This window comes from Hermetia illucens, chromosome 4, assembly GCF_905115235.1.
Source record: "Hermetia illucens chromosome 4, iHerIll2.2.curated.20191125, whole genome shotgun sequence".
Taxonomy (NCBI): domain Eukaryota; kingdom Metazoa; phylum Arthropoda; class Insecta; order Diptera; family Stratiomyidae; genus Hermetia; species Hermetia illucens.
The window spans coordinates 123,154,344-123,174,948 of NC_051852.1; the positions used below are offsets into that span (position 1 = coordinate 123,154,344).

At 41.6% G+C, this 20,605-nt stretch overlaps 1 protein-coding gene across 6 annotated transcripts in view; it reads right to left on the bottom strand.

The window, feature by feature from the left end:
- The window catches only part of LOC119653756 (dystonin), a 525,582-nt gene that overhangs the window by 310,991 nt on the left and 193,986 nt on the right, over positions 1 to 20,605 (bottom strand). The window contains exon 1 of one of the 6 annotated variants that reach the window (XM_038058688.1): positions 7,252 to 7,352. The exons of the other annotated variants lie outside the window; for them this stretch is intronic. The gene's annotated coding sequence lies outside the window, so the exon portion shown is untranslated. Of the gene's footprint in view, positions 1 to 7,251; positions 7,353 to 20,605 lie in introns of those variants that run through there. 6 annotated transcript variants of the gene reach the window in all.

Here is a 20,605-nt window from a genome sequence, read left to right on the forward strand (position 1 = left end):
TCCATCAAATTATCAGTGTGAGATAAAAGATGGAGAGCTTACACTGAAGTAGGGAACAAATAGTTCCCGCAATACCGTATATGTGTTAAAATCCTATACGGGAAAAATTCTTCGAATTGTTTTACAATATTTTAAAAGATCGGTAATTATTCTAAACTGAACACTGATGAATAATACGTCAATTTTGATGATAAATATGGTAGTTCTTGTCATTACCTTTGCAAAACCATAGCGCTCGAGGCTCCATAGTAGCTCAATGAGGCACTAACATACAAATCACCAAACATTCGGACTTTAACTTCCTTGACTTAAATACCCACCAATTCTTTTTGTTACATATAATTTATTATATCTTTATGAAGACAACTAAGTAAAACCATACCTAACTTATTTATAATGATCTTTTTTAACCTCCAGCTTTGTTCCGCTTGGATAATAGTTACTCCCCATAAAAAAATATACCCCCGACCAAGAGCTCAAAAAGTTAGGAGGTAAAAGACGACTCTAGTAAGCGTTTAATTACTTAATTGGATACTAAGTAAAAAAATAAGAAAACATGTATCTTGACAAATTGCAGAGAGAACTTCGTAAGGAAAAGTTGGCTAGTGCGAATAGGCAGTTGCTAAACATGTTAGACTTGAATAAATTGGATTTTGTAATTGAACCTACATATCGTAGAAGCCAGAAAGTAAAATTCCCCAAGGTACAGACTGGGATGTGGAGCATTATTTTGTTCAGCCTGTCTGCAGAGAGCTCTGCTTGAATGAATGATTAATTGCCAAAGCATCGTCAAGAATACAATCCGTCATGATACCAGTATGGTACTTGAATTTGCATATGAGTATGTTGCGAAACTGCTTCAGGAGTTTGGAAGGCAATAGCGATAAAATATTCTTTTTATTGCCTAGGTTTTCGAATTAAAATCAGAACGAGTTCAATTTTGCTTTCATTTTTCCAACAGAGATGGATTCAGAGTGATGATAATTGAGTGGCAATAATGAAACTACCCCAGGTGATGTTAAAATAGGGCCAGCCAAACTGAGGGAAAGAAATGTTCATAAATAGAAGATATGAATCTCCGTTGTCATAATGAAATAGAAATGACGAAATAAACGAGAATATCAGCACTAGTTTATCTGTTTCTTTAGCCTTTGTCCTGTTCGGTCGCGGCGTTGATTCGTCGGAATCAAATTCTCCACACCTCTGTCATAATCTTTGTCCAGGTGGGATCGAAAGGTTTTGGACGATTTCTCGATCGTTTCCATCAAATCTTTAGGTCAAATTTGGCTAAGAAGTCATCTTCAGCGTAGATGACATGACCGTACCATCCCAAGTGTTTCTCTATAACTTCTCTACGATATGGGCAATGTCATGACAATCACAAATGTCCTCATTTTAGACCTGATCATAACAGGTGATACTAGTCTTCACCTCTAGATGGCGTTCGTTTTTTTGGTCGGCATTAAATATTCGAAATCATTGAAGGCTACAGGTCAGTACTGTGCTTCTAAAGAAATGCTTCACTGCATCTACACTAGACAGCATGATAGATTGTTAAGTTATAGGAAGTATGGAGGAGAGTGTCATCCAATATGGAATTGTGGAAAACGAATGACAATCAACACGCTGCAGGTGTCCGACGTTGTCGTCTCAATTGTCGATCTCGTTGTTGACAAGGGTCATCTGGCCCGTGGGCAAGCACTAGTAGTGACCAACTGAGCATCATTGTTTGACAATAGAAACGGAGGAAGTGACAATCGAAGGTATTCCCGGAGCAGCAAAACAGGGATCGTTGACTGGTTCACCAGGCCATTTGAGGAGGAGATATAACTATCATATGTGACACTGTATTGTATGTTTGCACAGGAGGCAACCAAATCACTGGTGCAACCAGAAAATATCGGCGTGAATTTCTTCTGGAGTCTCGATCTTATACTGCTACACCGGAGAAAGGTGACCTCAGTACACTAGCCAATTGTGCTGAGAGTATGTAGTGCATTTAGGGCAGCATTAGCTGAGATAGTGCACACTATTTCTACCAGGCAAGAGAAAGGGATTCGCCCAAGGAGACTGCGGATTTTGGAAAAAACCACTAAAAAGGGTGAAATGAAGGAAAAGAAGAAGAAAGAAAATTAAACAACACCCTAAATATTGCATCCCCCAAAGTCGCGAAGGAGATGTTGAGGTGAAGAGAAAGATGATAGTTGGAAACATTATACCAACGGCGGTACGAAGGGAGCTCTAAAAAATGGATTGAGTTTGGGAAGTGCGCTGAAAGCATCCACCAAAAAGTCGGCACTACTATAGTAATATATTAACGACTAACACCAGACTGCATTGTTCCAGTGATAGCATAAGCATGTCCGCTCTGCCAGTAGTCGGTTTTGGTCGACACAATACGGGGACCGAGTGTTGCGTCACATAAAAGGTTTTTTTGATGGATGAGTGTGATAAATGAATGGGAACGGGGTGGCCGTCAACACCGTGGTTCAGAAGATTCAACCAAATCAAAAGTGGTTTTTGCCGATAGGCGAATTGCTATCGTGATGAGCAAACGCCTTCTTTAACTGCCAATCGTGGTTCAACCTATCGCATCATCCACGAGGAACTCGAATTCCTCTCTTTCGGCTAATGGATACCGGGACAACGTATTTCAAAAATCAAGTTTAACCACCGCCCCTATTCCGCTGTGTTTTGACAAGATAGTCATAGGTGACAAGTAGTTTTACAGTGAATTGTTGAGAAAAAAAATTGAGCTTGAGCTAGCTATTCGCAATAAAAGACAGAACATATTGTCAAAACAGCGCTGCTCTTGCATGTCCCCGTACTATTAAAACCATTAACAAATTAATCCCCCTCCTCCTGAACTGAAGGCCTAAAAGAATTCACTCTCCTGACTCTCTTTTATTTGAGTTATTTGAGGATGATTTCGAGGCCGTCTATTTACTCAGCATTAACATTTCTTTGCCAGGAATCAGGTGTCTGAACTAAAGAATAACAAGTCGGAACACCAAAAGCGGCCTCTGCAACCCTCGGGGTCACCAAGCCAGATAAGCGGCACATCAACCAAGATACTTGGCTTTGGAATGATGATTTTGAAATGAAGGGCCGTGAAAAGAAATGCCTCTATCATAAATTTCTCGACGATAAAACACTGGTCAATTGGCAAATTTATAAAAACACCAACCGAGAAGCAAAGAAAGTAGTCGCTGTCACGCGAGCGGATCATTACAAAAATCTTTACGATAAACTGGACACTCGGGATGGCGAGAGAGATCTGTATCGAATTGCCAAAAGCCGTAACGAACGCACACAGGATATCGAACACGTCTGCTCCATTAATGACAAGAACGATACCTTGCTTACCAACCGTCGAGCCGCAACGGATAGATGGGGAGAATACTTCGAGCAAATTTCAACTGAAGAATTTGCTCATCCTCCACTTACACAATCATGCCGACATTTGGACCAGTTCCATCTGTTAGCGGAACTGGTGCTCAGAGGTGGCGGTGAGGAAGACGGGGCGGTAACCCTGTCGGCCAAATCAAAACCAAGTGGCCGAGAAGAACCTCCATAGTGGTGGCACCGGGAGACGCTGTACTCATTTTGGCTTGCCGGCCGTGATGCAGTAGGCGAATGTTCCAAAGGCCTAATCAGGGCGATCAGACCCGAGTCTGCACGGGGACTCATCTGAAGTGGCAAATTGGTCATGAAACCTTACCAGGGGTATACTGGTACCATGGGAATCGGGATAGCTCCTGGACTCTCATACTTCGGGTGAACTCTCGTTGTATGTGAGTACAGCCCGGTCATTCGCGGTTAGCCCCTAGTGGGAGCTTCATGGGGGTTGTGGTTATGGTCAAGTGAGAAGAGACCTTCGGGCTCCGGCGTGGTGTTTCGTTTTAACACGGGTGCCGTACTCCTTAGTTCGGTAGAGATTTAGGTAGGTCTTGCATCCACCAGTACGAATGCTAAGCCGTGCATTTGGTAAAGACTGATACCGTTGTTGCTTGTCACAGCGGGGATCCGATTGTGGTCACAAAATCAATCCGTGTCCTAAGAAGATCGTGGGATTAAGTCTTCCAGACAGGTGCTCACGTTAAACTCTCAAGGACCTTACTGTCAGCGCAACTGAAGTCGAGGAGGCAATAAAACGAATGAAATCGACAACATCGCATCTGAGCTCTGGAAAGCGAAGAGCTGGGACGCAACACTGTGGCTCACGGAATTCTTTAATCGGGTTATTCAGGAAGGAAGAACACCATCTGGCTGGCAAGAAAGTACCGCCGTTCCAATATGAAAAAAGAACGGTAGTCCAGCAGAATGTTCAGATTAACGTCCGATCCAGTTACTTTCCCATACCATGAAGATATTTGAACGCATTCTCGACAACCGTATTCGAGAAATCGTTGAAAAAACCGTGAATTAAGTCGCATTTGTCAAAAACCGCGGAACTACATCGCCCTCTTTACATTGCCTTTCTGGATCTAGAGAAAGCGTTTGACCGTGTGCCATACAAACTCATCTGGTATGCTTTACGACAACACTTAGTACCAGAAGAACTCGTGCGTTGGGTTGAATTGCTCTACCACGATCCGAAACGTAAAGTTCGAAGTATGACGGGTGTATCAAAACCGCTTCGTGTCTCTGTTGGTGTTCATCAAGGAAGCCCCCTCTCGCCACTCCTCTTTGTTCTCGTTATTTACACCGTCACACGGGATATCCAACGTTCAGCGCCCTACACACTGCTTTATGCAGAAGATGTTTTCCTAGTATCTAAAATGATCTCGAACAACTTGTCCCAAAATGGAATGATCGCCTCATGCAACACGGTCTCAGATTGAATCTAAACAAAACTGAATTTTTGACGACCGATCCCCATGAAACAGGCACAATCACTGTCAGCGGCAATGATTTGCCCAGAACTGAGTGATTTAAATACCTCGGGTCGACGCTATTAGCCAATGGAGAACTGCGTTATGAAATTGTTTTACGCATTAACGCAACCTGGATGAAGTGACGTTCCACGCCTCAAACATCATCATCATCAACGGCGCAACAACCGGTATCCGGTCTAGGCCTGCCTTAATAGGGAACTCCAGACATCCCGGTTTCGCGCCGAGGACTACCAATTCGATATCCCTAAAAGCTGTCTGTCGCCCTCTATGGTTCTGAATGTTGGCCGACTATAAAAGACAATGAACGGCCTCTTGGGGTAATGGAGACGAAGATGTTGCGTTCGACTAGTGGCGTGACACGTTTTGATCACATCCGAAATGAGGATATTCGCGATCGATATGGGGTTGTACCGATCGTGGAAAAATTGCGAGAGAGGCTTCTTCGATGATGTGGACACGCAATTCGCGCTAACGAGAATTCACTTGCCAAGATTGGTTTGAACATCGAAGTCGATGAAGAAGAAGAAGAAAGAACGGTGGCTTTATACGCTCGATGGGGATTTAAAAGCCTCGAGATTGCATCCAGATCAGGCATTTGATAGAGCCAAATGGCGAAACCGATCACGACGAGCCGACCCCGCTTGTGAACGGGACAAAGACTGACGAAAAAAAGAAGACAAATACGTATTTCGGGGACCAACTGTCCATATTACATGATATCACGGAGAGCATAGTGGCACAAGACAGTATCAACTGTACGTTTTTTAAAAAGCGTACTTGCAGATGGATTAAGTCATCACTCCCTTACCATATCTACATAGCGAGCCTATCAACATATGACACAATCCATATCAAACTTAAAATATTCAATGACTGATTTTGTATAGTGATGTCTGCTGTTATTTACATGACTACCATTTTTTCACTTTGACGGGAAGCCGCAAAGGTAAAATTCTGTCGTATTTTCTGAAAATGACGAAATTTCGCTATCTAACTCCAGTACTTATAGATAAGACTGTAAACAACACTCAATACCTCAACTACATTAAATGTATAAACTTGACAAGGAAACTATGAAAAAACCCAAATAATAATAAAAGTGATCTCAGTCGTTACTCGGGGGACGATTTAAGATACTCGTACTATTTGGTCAAATCAAAAATTTAACTACAATATGCATATAAACGCCGTTACATGTCATATTTCAATAGGTCCGATGATATGCAATTTAACAGATAAAAGATAGCGCCCTTGTTATTTCGTTAGATATGACAATTTTTAAGTCATGGAAGTCATTCCATTTTTAAAAAAAAAACTATAATTGTTGGAAACATAACTGACAAAATATGTTTTATATATAGATAACCAAACATTAGATCATAGTGGCTTTTCTACGCAGGCTTTCGTGAATGTAAATATTCTCAGCTGGTAACGTTATACTGTCATTTTATCTAACTCTAATTCACATCTCTCTATTCTCCGTAGCAGCTAGCACGTCTAGGCACTTGCTCTCTTTGTTTTCCTCTTTGTAATAATGTGAAAAATATCTGAGGCACAGGTTTTTCAGTGATAACACACTGAAATGCCGCATAAGATACTCTCGACGTGCAAAAGCTACGAAAAGAAAACGAAGAGAGCGAGGCCTATGAAATAACAATAAATCACGATAAATCTGTAGCAAATGTATGGGAATAGGAAAGAATACGTTGAACGAAACCAAAATCCCATGGAATATACTCGTGCACTTTTCATATAATATTATTATTAATAATGTGAGTATGTAGTCGCTGAAAACTGTGGCAATCACATTGATCATATGTACACATGTGTATGACAATCACAAGCAACTCATTCGTTGTATCTTGTGACTTAATTTCTCACAAGTCTTCGATATACACTCTATGGGTGAAAAATTTATCATTTTTTATTGTTCAGCTGTTTCAACGTTATTGCATTCTGGGTACTCCGATGAAAGATTGAACAACTTTAGATATTTAAGTTATCTTCACAGCTTTTTCGAGGAAATTGCGGTCTTGCTTTTGAATTCCACTCATTTCTGTTCACGTATTATATTTTATTCACTATCAATGTCATAGATTTAATGGGCATCCGCAAGAATTCCATGTATCAATCATTTCGTACTCATTAATCCTCTTTAATTAATTTTTTAAAAGGTAATATCACTGTAACATCATGAAATAATGCGTAGAATGCATGCTTGTTTTTGCCGTTTCTGCGTCAGCATTTTCTCTTCCGCTTGGCGAAATTCAGAAGATAATACGTGTCTGAACTAGAAAATATATCCTAAAGCAATTTTCAAAACAGATACAAGGAAAATGGCACTTTTTCTCACATCAAATTCACCCGAGAAAGAAGGCCCCAAGCGCGAACGAATTCGAGGCACAATCGTACCGGGTAGTAAACGTTCATAAACACGACCGATTTAATACTGTGAGTGCCCAGTTCGTTCGTGGAGCGCTTCGAATGCCTTCCGAGTAAAAAAGCATCGAAAAAGATGAACTTAATGCTTTTTGCCGACTTTCAATTCTTAGATAGCAGCCCCGATCCACGCTAAAGTGAATTCAATAGAAAGAAAAACTATGGGGCATCGACGCACGACTGTGGCGTTCTACAACCGGCCGGCAGCGGTAGCGGCCCTAGTGAAGATTGTTAGTCACCGAATGGAAACATGCTTTTTTCCGGTGCAGGGGCATTATGAGGTGGTGTAGCGGCGGCCCAAGACCCCCCATTGAATCAAAGCACACAATGGAGCGAACATAGAACGTCGCAACACGGGGAGATGTGTAACTCATTTCTGCACTGCAAAAGTATCTAAAGTCAGGCAACGGTCTCCAAGCGTGTGGATTCTATACTGTAGTAAGTCATTTGAAAAAAAACCCGCTAAACATACCAGACGTTTTTCGATCGAAGATTGTATATTACATCGCCTTATTTAGATACTGTAAACTTCAAAATTCAGGCATCTATTTCACTTGCTCAATTCACACTACACTAGTAGGAATTTGGGGATGAAAACCCTCTAGTAGAGCATGTTTACTAAAAAGCACTTGTATTACTCCTGTGACTCCCCAGGGACCAACAAATGCCATCCGTCTATCTAGATATTTAACAAAATACAAGGACTAAGCTTTTTGGGGAATTTACACATTAATGAATCGAATAAGAAATTTGGAATCTTTTATCCCCTCACAAATTTTCAGATAAAATCTTCAAAAAATGAAATAAATGACAGTAAACAAATGTAGATACCGCATAATTCGTTTTGACAGACTTCGCAAATCAGCTTATATATTGCAAAATTTCTAAATCAATTTGAGATAAAACAACGAAATCCTTCTCTTGCCAAAAATTGCAAAATCAATGCGAGCGTGTGACATCTACCAAATAAAGGAGCGCCCAATGTGGGATTTGTGTCGTTTATCAAAAATGCGCCCAATGTGGGCGACAGAATAGTTCTTAATATCAAACTGGAAAAGGTGGTTTTCTTCATAATTTGCAGAAGCAATCCACTCTGAGTTGCAAAGTCTTAGAAATTCCAATCTTTCAATACTTTCTTACGTGGAAAGAATCAGATATGATTCTCACGTTCGACAGTTAATGTGTAATATTCTCTTCAAATTTTATTGTGGGAGACCTAAATGGGTAAAGATACCGAATTACTATTTTTTTAAACCAACCCTGCTGTTTGCAAGGGCATGCCGTGTTCTTGCCGCCAACTACCAAACTTAATGAGTTGTTAGAAACTTGCAACTAATCGACAATCAAATCTTAAGCCAAGGACTAAGAACACAAGTGAGGGGGCAATCATTAGCTCATCGGGGGACAGTCTGAATTAAGCCCTTTTTTCCGGGAACGAATCCTCTTTCTTTTATTGGAACTCAGTTTTCAACGAAAAAGTTAAAGCGGGAGCTTATTGTAAGTGCAGTTAACATGATACGCGGATCTATGTTCCAGGAAAAAAATGTCCCAAGCAAAACTTTCTCCTAACAAGGCTGAAGGAAGCAGCAGCAACTTTGAAAAGGGTTATTAAGCTTACTGTATGAAAGACTGTTTCCTCTGGCTTCTAGATTATGGCAAAACTAGCACCTAGACAAATTAGCACCACAATCTGGATGTTGTTAGACAAGGCACCGGAAATACAATTGATAAACTAACATTTTCTTTACTAACCCCCGTTTAGAAACTGATTTGAAGAATGTTCGCAAGCATAGCGTGATGACCCTTCTAGATACTTGAACAAGTATGGCTGCTCAGTCATCTATGCTTCGGATTACGACTTCATCAACAGGCAAGACCTCACATAACCTGCCTTCTGACGAAGACCATAAGTATGTTGAGAGAAGCTAGTTGTAGGTTCTTCCAGTTCATTAGGGTCAACTTGGCTGCTGGCCATGTTTGAGGGGCAATTATATCTGTTGAATGCATTAGCTGAAGCAAAAGCTCTTCGCCTGTCCCCCTTGCAGCAACATCTTCATCCTTGTGGCACCAAGCATATACTCCACTCTAAAAGCACAAACATAAAAAAAGATATCAAATGGAAGACGAGCTGATTGCTCACAGCCAGGCGAAAAAGCCAAAATTGGTGACTGTGGTAACCCTCGGAAGCGACAGAGAAGGCAAACTGTGGGCTTTCGACTTGGAAACCACTGATGTCCCCTCTTAGTACACCTACATTGAAACCGGCGACATCGTGAACTTCCCCTTATAGAAACTTACGCCATTTATCACGACTGGAAATCTCAGAAAAATGGAATCCACTGGAGTACACTCTAACAACCAGCAGCAAAAGGCTATCCATTTTCTGTTCAAGAGTTTCAAGGTAAGAGAGGCATGTATTAGTAGACGCAACATCAAGCACCTGAGAAGCCAATAGAAGGCACACTCCATTGCATTGATTGGTTGATTATGATGACAACGGGAAGTTTCCTCATTGAAAACCAAAGCAACAACGCCTGCTTAACAATGCAAGGTCGTCGAAGTTCTTCAGCGAGGTGTCACGTACGTGTAAATGCTGACGAATGATAGGTCTATTAGAACCAAACTATCGTCTGAAGTATGAAACAGTGTGGAGGGCAAGTTATATGAGATAGTCATCGAGTACATCCTTGATAGTGCGTCGGACCAGACTGACTTTATGTTTTGACTAAGCTTAGTTGATCAGCCAGTACCACGTAGTAATATGCGATCATCATCATCTTCCGGTACTTTCTAAGCTTGGCACAACAATCTACATTGGATCAGGGCCTTGAAGTGTGTTAGAGCCCTTCATTCAAGACCGTAAAGGTACACTACAGAACACTGTAGCAGGCAATGTGGTCAGCATTACGATCGCCCGAGATTATTACCCTGATTTGACTCAGGTACTCATTCACAGCTGAGTCGACTGGTTTCCGACGTCAAATCACGACACAAATCCCACTGCCGGCAGCGAGATTTGAACCGCGACCTTCCGTACGACAGCCTTGTGCTCTAACCACTCAGCTATCCGGACACTGCTCATATTTGGCTGCCGAAAATTCACATTGACAAGAACAACCAGGTGATGTTAAAGGAGGAAGAGCCTCCAAAAAATAGTTTTCCTTTTCTCCTCCTGATTAACGAAGAATGTCTGGTGCTATTGGAAAAGGCGGATCACAAACTACGCTAAGGTCAAAATGCTCCGATCTTCGAAGTGTAGCTAAGTTGGTATCAGTGGCTGCTCCGAGGAGCCTAATTAGCGCTGTGTTGCGTCGCTTTGATGCCAGAAGCTCCTAAGACTCTGACTGCTGTTATAAGAAAAGGGTGGTAGAATTCAGCCGGGTCAGACCTTCAGACCCAACCCGTAGCATTCACGAAGAAAAGAATGGTTTACCCAGTGTCCGTAGTCTGATTCTAGCTAGAGCTCGGCAATCGCGAAGGAAGTGCCTGAGGGCTTCCCCTCTGCTCCGTGGCTGCCGAAATGCGAATTGTAGGGTATGCCCAGCTTGTCGGCATGGTCCCCTATCGGCCAGTGCCCCGTGCAGACCACCGTAATCTGGTATGCATTTGCACGCGTCTGGCACAGGAGCTCTCATGATCGGGTTTTGTTATAAGCAATCTTTAAGGCTAGACGTCGTTGCTATTCTTTCTCAGGGAAGAAGATATCGACGTCTTCTTCTATACAAGACATTACAACATATCTGCAGCCAAGAAGATGCCGATCGGGACGGTTTAAAGCTTATATTTTTGGCAGACATATACATACATATTGTTCTATGTCACATACGTTTTAGCGGATCAAACTGGAATCGGTGGGCGCAAAGCGTACATTACTGAAAACATTAACGGAGAAGCGACAGCATTTAACTCATTTTATAACCGCAAAGTTAGCTAACTTGTTAATAAGCCACAATGCCAACGCAAGGCGCGCACTCGAGGGCAGCTCAAAAATCAACGAACGAGGCTTACTATCAGTACTAACTCTCTTCTTCTTTCCAATTTCAAGGATTTGTGAGGCTGAAAGAAGGTCCTTATATACTGATGGAACCGTCAAGGTGAAGAACTGGAGAATGTCCGACAAGCGATCTTTTCCGGATCATAGTTTGATACTCTTTAATCAGAATCTTGTAATAGTTGTCCTCAAAACAATTAAAAAGCCCGGGCATGATGGATTGAAGGAAGTTTGGTCAGGTGGTTAGGGTCAAAGTCTCACAGTATTCTTATTGGTGGTATCCGCATCAAAGACGAACTGAAGGCAAAATATAGGACTTTAAAGAAAGAAGAAAAAAGATGCTAAAGCCGTTATGGATTGGAGATCTTTCTAATTTCATGCATAAGTACTGGCAGCCAAGCAAGGACTAGACGAACTTGTGCAAGAGTGTCATCAGGAATGTACAGAACTGATCCCAATCGAAATACTGTCAACATATTTGAAACATCTCAAAAACATTCTGACCAAAGAATCCTTAATAAATCAGAAGGTATAGATGCGGCTAAGAATCCGCAAATGATTGGACCAACTAAGCTTACCTCCTTTGCGTTAACAATCCTGAAATGTGTTCAAAACATGCGTTTATGGAAGATTATGAGCCAATCACCCATCTCCAGTACTCGATCCGCCTACCTCAGTAATAGTAAAATTTACGGAGAATGCTCTTCACAAGACAAGTAGTAAGAATTGATGGAAATTATACGAACAATACGTCTTTTACTGCGATCCTAGACATAGAAGCAGCATTTAGCAATGTTAGTACCAAAACCATCCACGAAGCTTTAGCCAGAATAGTATCCATGCTAATGATAACCTAGTCAAATCTGGAAGGCAGCCACTTAACTGAATGTTACCTTCAGCTCTTCATTCAAATACACTTTTAAGAAAAAAACTTTAAAATTCCATATTCTCCAAGCCAATAAATTTAAGATTTTAGAGCCAAATAAGTTCTGCTGCAGTGGAGAGTTTTATATAAAATTCTTTTTAGCTCAAAATTCATGAAGTTGTTTTGAAAAATGTTCCTTGTAGTTGTTACCTGGTTCTTTTTCCGGCAGATTTAAAACTGTATTTACATTTCCTCGATTCTTACCTGGAAAAAAAAGAAAAGAAAAAATAGTTATTTTGAGTAAGTTAGTTATGCCATGAAAAAAATATGAACTAAGTTATTAGTTGGAATGCACAAGGCGCAGTTGAGCAGAACTATCTCAAATGGCAGGGGTCATACCACTTTATCAAACAATTGTAGCTTTTAAAGTGACGACTCAGCAAACGGAGAAAAGGTTTTTATTTTACGGTATTAGTTTATTGTTTATATTATGATGACCATATTTTTAAACAAGCGAACTAGAATGTGGTATTTTTTATTTTACGGGACAGGACCGAATCAACGGGACTGAAACATCGCGGGGCCGAAATGCTTCTTTTGCCTAATTTTAAGTTTGCTTTGCGAATAATAAAATGGCAGGTCGTCAGGTTTATCTCGTGATCTCTGAGCTGTTATTGATACCCTTCTTACTAGTTTTCTAAATTGCAAGTCATACTTGAGTGAATAGTCCTCCCTTATGTCTGCTTCATAACGTGCAACACGATCGGAATTATTTTTGGTGTCACCAACTAGGCACTTACGATGCGTCTGCCCAAGAAGGGTACCAGCCAACACCTTAGAACCATATATAATGGCTTGCCTTTCCGGGATATCCCAAGATGGCCATCTTTCAGTCTACCATTAAAACGAGGTATTCCACCACTGGTTTAAACTTAACTGTGACTTCATCAACTTGTATAGAAAGGAATGTGGGAATTATACCTTTATGACTCCTGACGGATAACCACTTCGATTTTCACAGCTTTATTACTTCGCTATTGAGAGCATGCAGGCCCGTTGTTTTTTTTCTGAACAACGAACATTCTGCAGTGGATCCCCCATATCAATACTGTTGACCTGGATGTATATAAGAACAATGCCTCCACGATCTCCTCCATCTTAGATACTGTGGTGGTTGGTGGTTGGTTGGTTTAATTCGATGCATCGTGGGTTCGTGTTTCTTACTTATTCATATCGTGACAGAGTTAATTCTTTGCGTCTCTGATGATCACGCATCCTTAAAAAGAGCAGCTGCTACGTTAATCCCTCATATTGACACTTGACATAAATACTGTTGAAAAAATTCGCATCACCCTCAGGCCCAGACAAGCCAAGGTTTCAATGTGACGATTTTTGAATTAATAATATATTAAAAGTCAACAATGGCAACGTCACCCTGATGTATTGAATAGGAAAACGTAGTGATGAATTCATCCACGTGAGAGGCTGAAGACTGATGCGACCTGAATCACTGTGGCTGCATCCAACTCAGATTTCACAACAAAGTCGCACTTGTAAACAGAATGTGGGAGAGACATAGTCTTTGAGGACTCATATGGCACTGATCCATTGCACTTAACTCCCCCGCCTTAGGGAATACCCCAGATTTGTTTATACACCACAACTGGAGAACGTCAGTACCGATAATCTGATATCTGATGCGTCCACATAGGAAATGTTTCGTGAATTTCGCTTCTTCATTACAAGACCGAAACTTACCATCTTGTAGGATTCCTATTCTAAATATATGGCCAGCTAGTGAATCTTCCTGCTTTTCTACAGAGTCAGATTTCCAGTATGTTTGTTTGCTACTGAAGGTGGTGTACTTAGCGGATTTAGGCTCTTGCAACTGTTCTTATGGAAAGCTTGTTCCCGGTGTTTCATAGCAACATCAGCCAATGCTCCTTTTTCGACATGAGAGAAATTGAACCCCCTGAGATTTGAATTCTCATTATGAAACAGTGACCAGACACCCAAAGTAGTTCCACTGTATTGAATATACAGGTTACTATGGGCATGTCCTTCAATCGCTTGTTTATTACCAAGGCTATCGCTCTTAGAATCATACATTCTTCAGCCTAAAAGACTACTGGTTACTGTCCCAGAGTTAGTTTTTAAGCCGAATCTCGTTTTATTCGATCACTTGTAGAATGTAATTTCTCTTTGACGCTCACTATAAGGGCTTTACTTCATTTAAGACATCCTTCGCACTTTCCGAGAAGCTTGTACCCCTCCTCACTGTTCTGCGTTATGTTCTCCTGGGACGACCTACTCGTCGACAATCTTGGAATAGTGGATCCCTTCCCCTCAATATGTGGGCTACCTGCGTATCCCGACAACACGTCTAGACAAATATTCACAAGAGTTTGGAGCTTTTAAGTAACAGTGGTCGTCACTTTCCATGTGCTACTATCATATAACAACACAGAAGTGTGGTGTTAAGATAAATGCATTTCCAGATTTAAGTCCAGCGAAAGCTGTTCTAGCACTGTTAATACGTTGATCCACATCAAGCTCAGTGGCACCGTCATCAACTCCGCGCACTGTTCCAAAATGAACCGCAGGGTGGTGATGTGGTCAATGCAGGAGGATCCAGAGCGTGAGTTCCCGCTTTCTGTCAGTCAACCATTCGAGCTGTTTCTTGATGTATTCCAGCATTATGTCAGCTATCTTCTTAGCGATAGAAGAGAGCATTTCCAATGGTCGCCCAACGCTCATCGATATTCTCTGGCGGGTTACTCAAGATATATGTCGTCCGATCAAGGTAACCTTTCCATTGTCGACAGCTGAATCAGGTAAACGATTAATGTTGAACTGCTCTCCAAGCCAGAGGCAAGTGCCGGCAAGCGACTATTAAATGGTGAGCCGATGTCAACACCTCTCTTATTACATACATCCAGAAGACAACTTCTCAATCTACTGTTGGTCAATTGAAACCCAACTGACCTTATGGTAAACCCTGTGTTCGAGCAACACCAAAGCCGAGGCGGTAAAAGCTGTATTTCCCCATCATATGTCACAGCAAAGTGTTGTCAAAGCCCACCTTGACATTCAGATCACCCATCACGATCGCAACGTCAGCTTTAGAAATCCCCCCTGAACTGCGTATAATTACTTATAAAAGGAATTCTTCTCTAATATACCGGAAATCTGCGTTGGCGCATATCACTGTACAATTGGAATGCTCCTTAACCTAGACCGGAATCTTGCGGTTAGAATTCTATCAAGAGAGTTAGCCTTGCGTTAGTTGTCAGCAACAATTCGACACCGGATTTGCGCCTGCGGGCATTTGACTTTCCAGAGTGCAAAAGCACAGTGCCGCCAGAGAGGGAGGGGTCTTCAGAGTCTCAGCATCTCACTTCGCTTAGGTCCAGAATGTCCAGCTTATATCGCTGAGACTTTCACTCGAGTTGGAGAAAACGAGAAGTCTGGGGACTTTCGATACCGCTATTGAGGAGCATGTACACATCTCATATACTAATGATTAATCGTTTTCCATATTCAAAGGTTGAAGCCGTCAGGTCAATTCCCATCCGAGGCGTTGTTGACGTTTCGGTGGTAGCAAAGTTTCAAAATTAGGAGGTTTTTAGCCCAAAGATTTAAATCCCTTTACGACAAGCAGAAAATGAATACTCTGAGTGTACGTACTTTTAAACCTCAACTTATGGACCAAAAAATCCTCATGCCTCAGTGTTTTCAGTCCCCTTACACATTGCTTGAACGATCAACTGCTGTCCTTTCTCTTGGCTTTTGGTAATTTTCATGTGACTTCACCATTTTCACCTTTCCAAACTCTGTATAAGCATCCATCCCGTAGTTTCAGATACTATCGTTGTGACCAGTAAGGGGCAAGGAGAGTTGAACCGAAGATAAACACCAATAAAACCAGGGTTGCCGGTATGATTGGTCATCGCAATCTCCCTATCTGCATCAATGGGCAGAGCATTGAAGACGTTGATCAATGTGTATATCCAAGAAGCGTGGTTTGTGTCGACGGTGGCAACAAATTGGATATAAATAATAATTGTTGGCGCAACAATGCAATTGGATCAGGGCTCAAAGCCCTGAGCGTGTTAGAGCACTTCATTCAAGACCGTAACGGCACACTACATTGCTTTCACTCGCGTTGGGATTGCCCTGGTTCCATTTTGATCGATTAAGTTACCGAGGTATTCTATCTTCTTTTTTCCAAACACGCATTTTCACGGATTTATTTTAGTTCCAAACATTGACAGACGTTCAAAAATTTGTCGTAAATGTTCAATGTGCTCCTCCTCATTTGCAGATGCAACTAGAACATCGTCTAGGTAAGCGTAACATAAAGGTAGGCCGCGGAGAACCGTATCCAGAATGCGCTGAAAAGTTTGTGCTGCATTGCCCGAAGGACATTCGACTGAATTCATAAGAGCCGAATGGTGTTCAAATGGCCGTTTTGGCGATATCGACTGGATGAATTGGTACCTGATGATAAACGCGTATTTGTCGGGCACTCTTGCTGCGTTTAGGCGGCGATAATCGCCACACGGTCTCTATTTTCTGTCTTTTTTTGGAGCCAAATGGAGAGGGCTAAACCAAGGAGTGTCACATAGTCTACAAATTCCCTGCCAAAGCATATTTTTCAGGTGGCAGTCGTCAGGGATGTTTCGTAATTGGACTACCTGCCGTGATAATACGGTGGACGCTATTATGTGGTTGCGCTTTTAAAAAGCTGGCAGAAATGTTTAATTGCGGAAAATGGGTCAATACCTGGAAGAATTTGTTGTTCTATAGAACGGACACGCTTGAGTGTTGCCCTTGTAATGCCCTTGCCATTGCACAAAGTTGCGTAGTACCAACGACTAGGCGTTTGCTTTTGACATCGACCAACTGGTTGAATTTGTTGAGGAAATCTGTTCCAATTATCGGCCGTGCAACATCGGCAACATGAAAGTACCGAAATCCACGTTAATAAGTTTTTGACCATATGTAATTATTATTGCATTGTTGGCGGCGAAAAGTTTGAGTTCGGCAGGCTTTTCCCATTTACCGGCATTTGGGCGCGGAAAAACGGAAACACCCGCTCCTGTGTCGATTAGGAACTCAGTACCCGTATGTCTGCAGAAAATTAGTAGCCTGTGCGGTTCTGTGTCTTCGCCACCTATTGCACTACTAGGCGACGACGATTCTAGTTTTTCGACTGGTTCTGAATATGGAAAGAAGGTTGGCATTTTTGAGCCTTACTACCAAAACGTTTGTCGCTGCTTTTGCTTCTGTGCCGTGTATAACGATTGCAAGAGCCAAATCTACGACGGTTTCTGTTGTGGAAAATACGTTCCAGCTTGTTTTTGTTCTACTGCAGCCGTACGTTACTAGTAACGGTTGAAATTGTGGGCCAGGAATTACATTCCGCAAGTATTTTGTCAGCATGTCGGCCACGATTTTTGTTTCAACCCGATTCGCAACCGGTAGAGTATAGCTCGAACTCGAGCGGACAGTTCCCGAAGCCAAAGAAACTTAATGGTGTCACTAGGAGTTGGGCTTTTGCCAAATATATCATCTTAAGGAATAGGACCGAGGACTTTTTGTCGCCTAATTTGAGCTCAGTCAACACTAGATTAACTATTCTCGTTAGTATCTGCGAAGCGCGCTATGTGCTGCCTCCTCAACTTACCGTTCTTGTCGGAGGGCGGCGGTTTTTCAACGTCCACCAGATGAGTGTTTGCCTTGCTCGGGGTTATAAAAGCTGTGATGCAGCAACTCTGACGAACATTTTGTGCTGCGATGTGGATTTAAGACGAACGGCCGTGCGATGCAGCGTCAGGAGGGCCGTACGTTGCGGCGCTGAGCTGATTACCCTACGAGGCGACTTTGACGTGTGCCTCCCGTAGCTTAAGGTCAATTGCGCCTAATGAGTCTTAGTAAATTGCCCTGCGACGCGTGTACATAAAAGACGCAGCGCTACAAGGATGCGGTGGTTAAACTTAAAAAGTATTCATTAGAGGTGGAGTCCCACACTGGAGCGCTATACCAAACAAAGGGTAAATGGCAACGGTATAATGTTCAGCGCGACTTTCAAATTGAGTATACTGGCGACCTCTTCAAAGTTAATTCTAGTGCTTTCCACGTGCTGCTATATTTCAACCCTCTGCCTCCTCAGTGTGTACCCCTTGTTGATCGAGTAGTACGGAGATCAGAATAACCTCTGAGAAGCTTCCCTCCAGCCAGATTATTTGCGATTGCCCGTTTGTGTTAGTTTCATGTTCGCGGTAGTTCTTACCAGGAAGGTTGGAAGATCCTTTGCTTGAGCTCGGTATAGACTGGCCCTTCCTTTCCAACCCAAAGATAATCAAAGCGTTAGATAGGGCTCGTTTTTAATTAGAATGAATGTCAATCGTGCACTGTACTCTTGACGAACACCTCATTCTTATTTGTTCACCCTTTGATGAACGGAGGGAGTTTCCGCCTGATCCATATAGGAATCGTTCGCATCAATGGTGCGACTTGCGAGGTGGCCGTTCTCTGTTGTCTTACTTTTCCCTTCGAGGCATTTATCCAAAGTCCAACCATTGATCCAAAATTTTCTCAGAAAATACCCTAACGAACCTAGAGTCTATATCGACCATTCACTCCCACGATTTAATTTAGGAAAGGTCTCTGGCAATTGAAACCCAGGAAGACCTACAAAAAGGCATAGATCGCCCAAATAACCTAGAAATTAATTTCTGCCAAAGAATCAAGAGGAATATCCAGAATACGGAAACTCCAATAAAGTTCTATGAGTGGGCTACATGTTTGCATAACAAAACTATAAATTATCAAACAAATCTAAAGCTAAGCGTCAGGGTACTGGGCATTTATCAAAACATTCAAGGAAACCAAACTATTTTTCACAAAGTTTATAAATAACAAGTCAATCAATCAAAATCAATTTGCAAGTATTATCAGACAAAACATTCTTCCTAATGTCGAGGCGCAATAAATGCATATATAAGTATCTTATTTTTAACAATCTAATCTGGACTTGGCAATAGGAAAATATTACAAAGCCCATCCAAATAACATGATGATTTATGAAGGAACTTGGTCGTTAAATATAACTCGAAATATATTTCAGGAAAACCAAACATGTTCAATAATTTAAGGCAATAATCCACTCTCAAAGGTCATTAACATTTTCACCCAGTTTCTGAAGAATATTTTTGAAGACTAGACTTTTTCAAATCACGTTCCCTGAAAGAAAATTCATCACATGTGATGTTGGAACTAATCCGTCCCGACATGCGAACTATATTCCATGGTGAAAGAGATCCGTCCACATGGGTTCTTTCTGTGACAATATGCCGAATATCAGCTACTTTTTCGCGCTCCCAGCAAAGTGAGAATTTTCCCACTTAGCGTCAACAGTATCTGAACAATTAGCGAATTATAAAGAAGAATTTTCCACATGATTGCGGCATGGCCCACATCAAGATCAAGATGAGATGTGCACGGAGAGGCTAAAAATATCTTACCGGCAAACTGACGTATACATTCAAAATCGTGAAGTCGCCGGGAATGTAGGATTCAGGGAAGAAAATGATTAGATTTCGAATAAACATACGAAAATGCTGTAAAATTCAAAGAGATTGGAGACGGAGATCACAAGAGGTTGACGTGACGAGCCATTCGATGACGGAATAAGTGAAAAATGGAGAAGAGAAAACAAAGAGGCGGAAATCAGGGTGGAAAATGCATGATTGTGTTTTGTGTTTGAAAATTTGAGTTTCAAAATATGTTGGTACAATGTTCACGAAGAAAAGGCTTTGGGTCGTTTTGAAGAAAGAAAAGGGTTTCCAAAATTTGACACCAATGTTCAAAACAATACCTTAAAGATGGAGCCGCATAGATGGTACTGGAATTCACTTTTGTTGAAAATAGTGATTCCTGATCAACTTACTTGATTATTATTCAATCACCGACGACTTCTAGATTTTCCAATTTCACAGCTAGTGATGGTTTTCACATTAGGCATGTATAATAGCAGACTATATTGTGGGGAGCCATTCACCGGACCCGGCTAAAACTTGGCTAACCGCCGATTATGAATGTTTACAGGGGTATTATGTGTGTGTACCAGCGGGGCCATGATTTTGACTCTGAGCCAGAAGAAAGCGTGAAATTTGTGCATTCCGATCTCAAATTTATTTAGAAATGAATGGACGAATTTGAAGAGTCATTGTTTTAAAATGACTTGGACAGTGTTTTCGCGGAACACTTCACTCTCATCTGTGAGCATGTAATATCATTGGAACAGGCAGAATTTTATAAAGGCTTGAAAGGATAGACAATCTAGATGGGTATGCATGTGTAGAGGTGTTTTACTCTAAAATCTGAGTTTTCGGTACGGTTCCTCTA